This window comes from Suncus etruscus, chromosome 8, assembly GCF_024139225.1.
Source record: "Suncus etruscus isolate mSunEtr1 chromosome 8, mSunEtr1.pri.cur, whole genome shotgun sequence".
In the NCBI taxonomy this organism is placed as follows: Eukaryota; Metazoa; Chordata; class Mammalia; order Eulipotyphla; family Soricidae; genus Suncus; species Suncus etruscus.
The window spans coordinates 1141123-1147122 of NC_064855.1; the positions used below are offsets into that span (position 1 = coordinate 1141123).

At 39.1% G+C, this 6000-nt stretch overlaps 1 non-coding gene across 1 annotated transcript; it reads left to right on the top strand.

The window, feature by feature from the left end:
* Positions 1-5685: 5685 nt before the first annotated feature.
* LOC126017009 (U6 spliceosomal RNA) lies at positions 5686-5791 on the top strand. Its single transcript, XR_007498688.1, has one exon. It is a non-coding gene; the product is annotated as a U6 spliceosomal RNA (small nuclear RNA).
* The last annotated feature ends 209 nt before the right edge of the window (positions 5792-6000 follow it).

Consider the following 6000-nt stretch of genomic DNA (forward strand, 5'->3'; position numbering starts at 1 on the left):
TAGGACAAGCATCAATAAACTTTGGCAAATTTTAGGCAATATTTTTTAATTATATTTTTCCTCCTTTTCACTCTTCTTTTCTCAGGTACCCATTATACATCTATCAATATTTGATGGTGTGCCACTGGTATCAGTTTTCTTCACATTTTTCCTTATATTTTATTGCTGTACCTCAAAACAAACACAATTAACTTTATTGACTTTGTTGATTATTTTTATCTGCCTCCTCAAAAATTGAGCTCCTTGATAATTTAAGAAAAAAGATGGTAGAAAATGGTCAGATAATTGAGTGCATATTTTCCATGAAGCAGGTACCATTTCAATTCTCAGCACTACATGGTTTCCAAAACACCACCTGGAGAACTCAAAGTCCAGTGATCAAAGCTGGTAGTAATCCATGAATACCACTTGATGTGGCCCCCAAAACAGATAAAAAAGAAAATAAGAGATGTAGGGCACCACAGCTAGAAGTAAATACACCTCAAAACAAACTATTATATGGTAAAGTTGAATTCATAAAATACATAGCTAAATATAAAAAATAGTCTAAGATATTGATTTTAGTATTACTTCAGTATTCATTAATTCAATGTTAGTAATTAAACCTCAGTAATTTCATCAATAATTTAACCTTAATAGTATTTTAAGCTTAGCAATGAACAAAGGCAAAAATAAACATTTTATGAAGCAAACAAAATCTCTTGCACTATGAAAAACCTCAGACAATCCAAGAACACAGCAAAAACAGTTCTCAAGTGTCTCCACCCACAAGAATGGGGGCTAATTCCTGCTGGCTTTGGGCTAAAGGGGACATTTTAAAAAGTGACACCTGGGACTACTTTCTGATCCCTGGTAACAATCAAAGAAGAATACAGTACACACACACACACACACACACACACACACACACACAGCGTGGCGGCAGAGTGAAGTGGATCAGCCACGCATTTCTCGTAGAACATGAATCCCATCGCAACATGGAGTAAGAATCACACTTCAAGCATGGCAATGGGGAAAACAACGCAGGACAATAGCATGCATAGAGAATGAAAATGGCAGCTCTGGGCCCGGAGAGATAGCACAGCGGCGTTTGCCTTGCAAGCAGCCGATTCAGGACCAAAGGTGATTGGTTCGAATCCTGGTGTCCCATATTGTCCCCCGTGCCTGCCAGGAGCTATTTCTGAGCAGACAGCCAGGAGTAACCCCTGAGCAATGCCGGGTGTGGCCCCCCCAAAAAAATGGCAGCTCTGATGACCCAAAAAATACCAACCACCTAATTAATTTCTCAGATAAGGAGTTTAGAATAGAAATATGGAGGATGTTCATAGAACTCAAGAAAGCATAGATCAATCTGAACAGACAACAAATATAGAAATCAGAAAACTCCAAACTGACATAACAGGACTGAAAAACGCGGTAGAGGAAATGAAAAACTCTATGGAAAGCCTCTTCAATAGAGTAACAGCAGCTGAAGACAGAATTAGTGAGCTGGAAGATGAGATACATAACTCCATACAGCAGAAGAGATTGGAAAAGGAATGATCAGGCAGTGGGGGAAAAAAATCAAAGATTGTGAACAGATGAAAATAGAAATGTTCGATAAATTCAACATAAACATAAGAATTATTGGAGTCCCAGAAACCCAGAAAGAAAATTCCTATGAAGAATCAACAGTCAAGAAAATTATTGCAGATAAACTCCCAGAGCTAAAGATTGTATGCAAACAACTCCTGCATGCCAGAAGAGTACCAGCTAAAAGAAACCCAATGAAAAGCACCCCAAGACACATCCTAGTAATGAATCTCACAGATAGGGATAGAATATAGAAAGCAGCAAGATCAAAAAGGGAAATTCCGGGGCCGGGCGGTGGCGCAAGAGGTAAGGTGCCTGCCTTGCCTGCGCTAGCCTTGGACGGACCGCGGTTCGATCCCCCGACGTCCCATATGGTCCCCCAAGCCAGGAGTGACTTCTGAGCGCATAGCCAGGAGTAACCCCTGAGCATCACTGGGTGGGGCCCAAAAACAAAACAAAACAAAAAAAAAGGGGGAAATTACATCCAAAGAGCATCCTTAAGATTTACAGCAGACCTCTCACAAGAAACCCTCAAGGTCAGAAGGCAGTGGTGGAATATAGTGACAAAACTTAATGAAATAAATGCTTCACCTAGAATACTACACCTAGCCAGACTCACTTTTAGGTTTGAAGGAAGTATATATGGCTTCATGGATAAACAACAGCTCAAAAATTTTACAGACTCAAAACCAGCCCTAAAAGAAAAGCTGAAAGGTCTACTGTTTTTTTTAAGGCAAACCCTTTTATTCCTTTTTTTTATAATTATCTTTATTTAAACACCATGATTACAAATATAATATAGTTGTATGATTACAGTCATGTAAAGAACACTCCCCTTCACCAGTGCAACATTCCCACCACCAATTTCCCAGATCTCCCTCCTCCCCACACCCCCACACTTATACTCGAGACAGGCTTTCTACTTCCCTCATTCATTCACATTGTTATGATAGTTTTCAGTGTAGTCATCTCTCCAACTGCACTCATCATTCTATGTGATGAGCTTCATGTCATGAGCTGCACCTACCATCCCTCATCTCTCTTGTCTCTGAGATACTGTTAAAAATGTCTTTCATTTTTCTTAAAACCCATAGATGAGTGAAACCATTTTGCATCTTTCTCTCTCCCTCTGACTTACTTCACTCAGCATAATAGATTCTATGTACATCTATGTATAGGAAAATTTCATGACTTCATCTCTCCTGATGGCTTCATAGTATTCCACTGTGTATATGTACCACAGTTTCTTTAGCCACTCATCTGTTGAAGGGCATCTTGGTTGTTTCCAGAGTCTAGCTATTGTAAATAGCACTGCAATGACTATAGGTGTAAGGAAGGGATTTTTGTATTGTATTTTTGTGTTCCTCCAGTATATTCCTAGGAGTGGTATAGCTGGATCGTATGGAAGCTCAATTTCCAGTTTGTGAAGGAATCTCCATATCATTTTCCATAAAGGTTGTACTAGACGGCATTCCCACCAGCACTGAAAGAGTTCCTTTCTCTCCACATCCCTGCCAGGATGAAAGATCTACTTTAAAGAAAGACCAACAGATACACCAAACTTATACACAAAGATGACACTAAATCCCATGACAATTATCTCTCTCAACGTCAATGGACTAAATGCACCTGTTAAGAGACACAGAGTATCAAAGTGGATCAGAAAGCTGAATCCAACGTTTCACTGCCTATAAGAAACATATTTGAATAACCAAAACAAGCATATACTCAAAATCAAGGGCTGGATGAAAATCATCCAAGCAAACAACACCCTTAAAAAGCTGGAGTGGCCATATAAGTATCAGATAAAACAAACTTTAGACTCAGAAAAATTATAAGGGACAAAGACGGTCATGTTGTACTAATAAAAGGATGTGTACAACAAGAAGAAATCTTAAAATATATATGCACCATACATATTTGCACTCCTAAACATATATGCACCCAAATAATGGATCTGCAAAATATTTGTTTTTGTTTTTATTGTTATTATTATTATTTTGGTTTTTGGGCCACACCCGATGACGCTCAGGGGTTACTCCTGGCTATGCGCTCAGAAGTCTCTCCTGGTTTGGGGGACCACATGGGATGCCAGGGTATCGAACTGCGGTCTGTCCTAGGCTAGCTTTGGCAAGGCAGACATCTTACCTCTAGTGCCACTGCGCAGGCCCCGGATCTGCAAAATATTTAATATATTTAATATAACTGCTGACAAACCTGAAAGACAATATCTGTACCAGCACCAGCACAATAATAGTGGGAAATCTCAATGCTGACACCCCTTGATAGGTCAACCAAGTTGAAACCCAACAAGAATATATTAACTCTGAAAAGAGAAATGAAAGAAAGTGGAAGAGTATATATATATCCATACCTAGAAAACTGAATACACATTATTCTCCAATGCACATGGGTTATTCTCCATGATAGATCACAAGCTGGCCCATAAAACATAGCTCTATAAAGTCGAGGATAGAAATTGTACAAACTACCTTCACTGACCACAAGGCACTGAAATTAGATGTGAAATACAAAGAAATACAGAAGAAAAACTTTAACACCTGGAAACTAAAGAGTTCACTACTGAACAACCAGTGGGTCAGAGATGAAATCAAAAAGTAAAACAAAACAAATGACAATGAAGACACAAATTGTCAGAATTTATGGGACACAACAAAAGAAGTACTAAGAGGAAAATTTATAGCACATATCATAAAGGAAGAAGGGGCCTATATAAAAAGCTTAATGACACAGCTTTTAGAACTAGAAAATGACCAACAAAAGGAACCAAACGTAGGTAGGCAGAAGGAAATAACAAAGCATAGAGCAGAAATCAATGAAATCGCTTCTTTCTGTGGAAGCCAGCCCATAGACACCAAGGATCATAACCTCTCCAGGACCCACACCCGGTAAGATGTCCCACACAACTAGTGTGGGGCCGATTCCTGCCATGTGATTGGGCACCCAGAGACATTATAAAGGATTGCTGCCCTGCTCCCTGCCTTCTTTCTGCAAGAGCCAGTCCAGAGACACCAAGGATCATAACCTCTCCGGGATCCACACCCAAGGAGCGTGGCCGCGGAGTGAAGTGGAGTGGCCACGCTTATCTTTTAACACCTGAACCCACTTCTCCACATTATAAAAAGCAATCTACAACCTTAACTTTGGGGAAATTTTGCCGTACAACCCCATGTTTAAAGAACCAAGATGGCTGCTCTGATAATCCAAAAAGTACCAAACAGTTAGGTATCCTCCCAAATAAGATGTTTAGAGTAGAATTATGGAAGAAGTTCAGGGAGCTCAAAAAAAAGCACTGATAGACTTGAATGGAGCACAAATAAGCATCAAGAGGATTTGAAGATTGAAATTATAAATTTTCACACTGAAATAACAGGTCTGAAAAACTCGGCTTATGAATTGAAAACCTCAATGGAAAACCTCTCCACTCGAGTAACGGTAGCTGCAAACGGGGTCAGTGAGCCAGAAGATGAGATGCAAAACAACTTCATACAACAGAAGAGATTGGAAGAGAACGTTAAAGCAAATGATCAGACAATGTTTAACCTACTCAAATAATGTGAACCCATGAAAATAGAAGTTTTTGAGAAACTCAACAGAAAAAACATAGGAATCAATAGAGTCCCAGAAACCCAGAACAAGAATAATAAGAGGAGTTGGAGGAAGAGTGAGAACAGAAAGAAGAGAAAGAAGAATTTTAAGAAGAATAAGGCAAAGAAGAGTAATAAAAATAAGACGAAGAGTAAAAATAAGGTGAAGAGGAGGAAGAAGAACATTGTGGAAAATAGTAAGAATAAGAGGGGGAAGATGAAAAGGATTTATTCTTTTCTTCTAAAAAGAAGAGGAGGAAGGAGAGTAAGAAGAGGGCAAAGAATAGTAAGAAAAGAAGAAAAAGAAGAGGAGGTTAGAGGGGGAAGAAGAGGAAGAAGAATAGAAGGAGGAAGAGGAGGGAGAAGAATAAAAGGAGGAAGAAGAGTAGGAGGAAGAAGAAAAAGAGGAAGAAGAGGTGAAAGGGGAAGAAGGAAAAGAAGAGAAGAAAAAGACAAGAAAAGAGGAAAAGGAGAAAGAAGAGGAAGATGAAGAAAGGAGGAGAAAGTGCTCGCTTCGGCAGCACACATACTAAAATTGGATGATACAGAGAAGATTAGCATGGTCCCTGCGCAAGGATGACACACAAATTTGTGAAGTGTTCCATATTTTAAAAAAAAACGGAGAAGAAAGAAAAAGAAGAGGAAGAAGTAGAAGAGGAAGAAGAAAAGAAAGAAGAGGAGGAAGAAGAATAAGAGAAAGAAGAAGAGGAAAAAGAGTCTAAAGCCATACCATCCTGAATGTACCAGATCTCGTCTGATCTCAGAAAGAGGAAGAAGGAAAAGAAGAGGAAAGAAAAAAGAAGTAAATGGGTTGAAGATT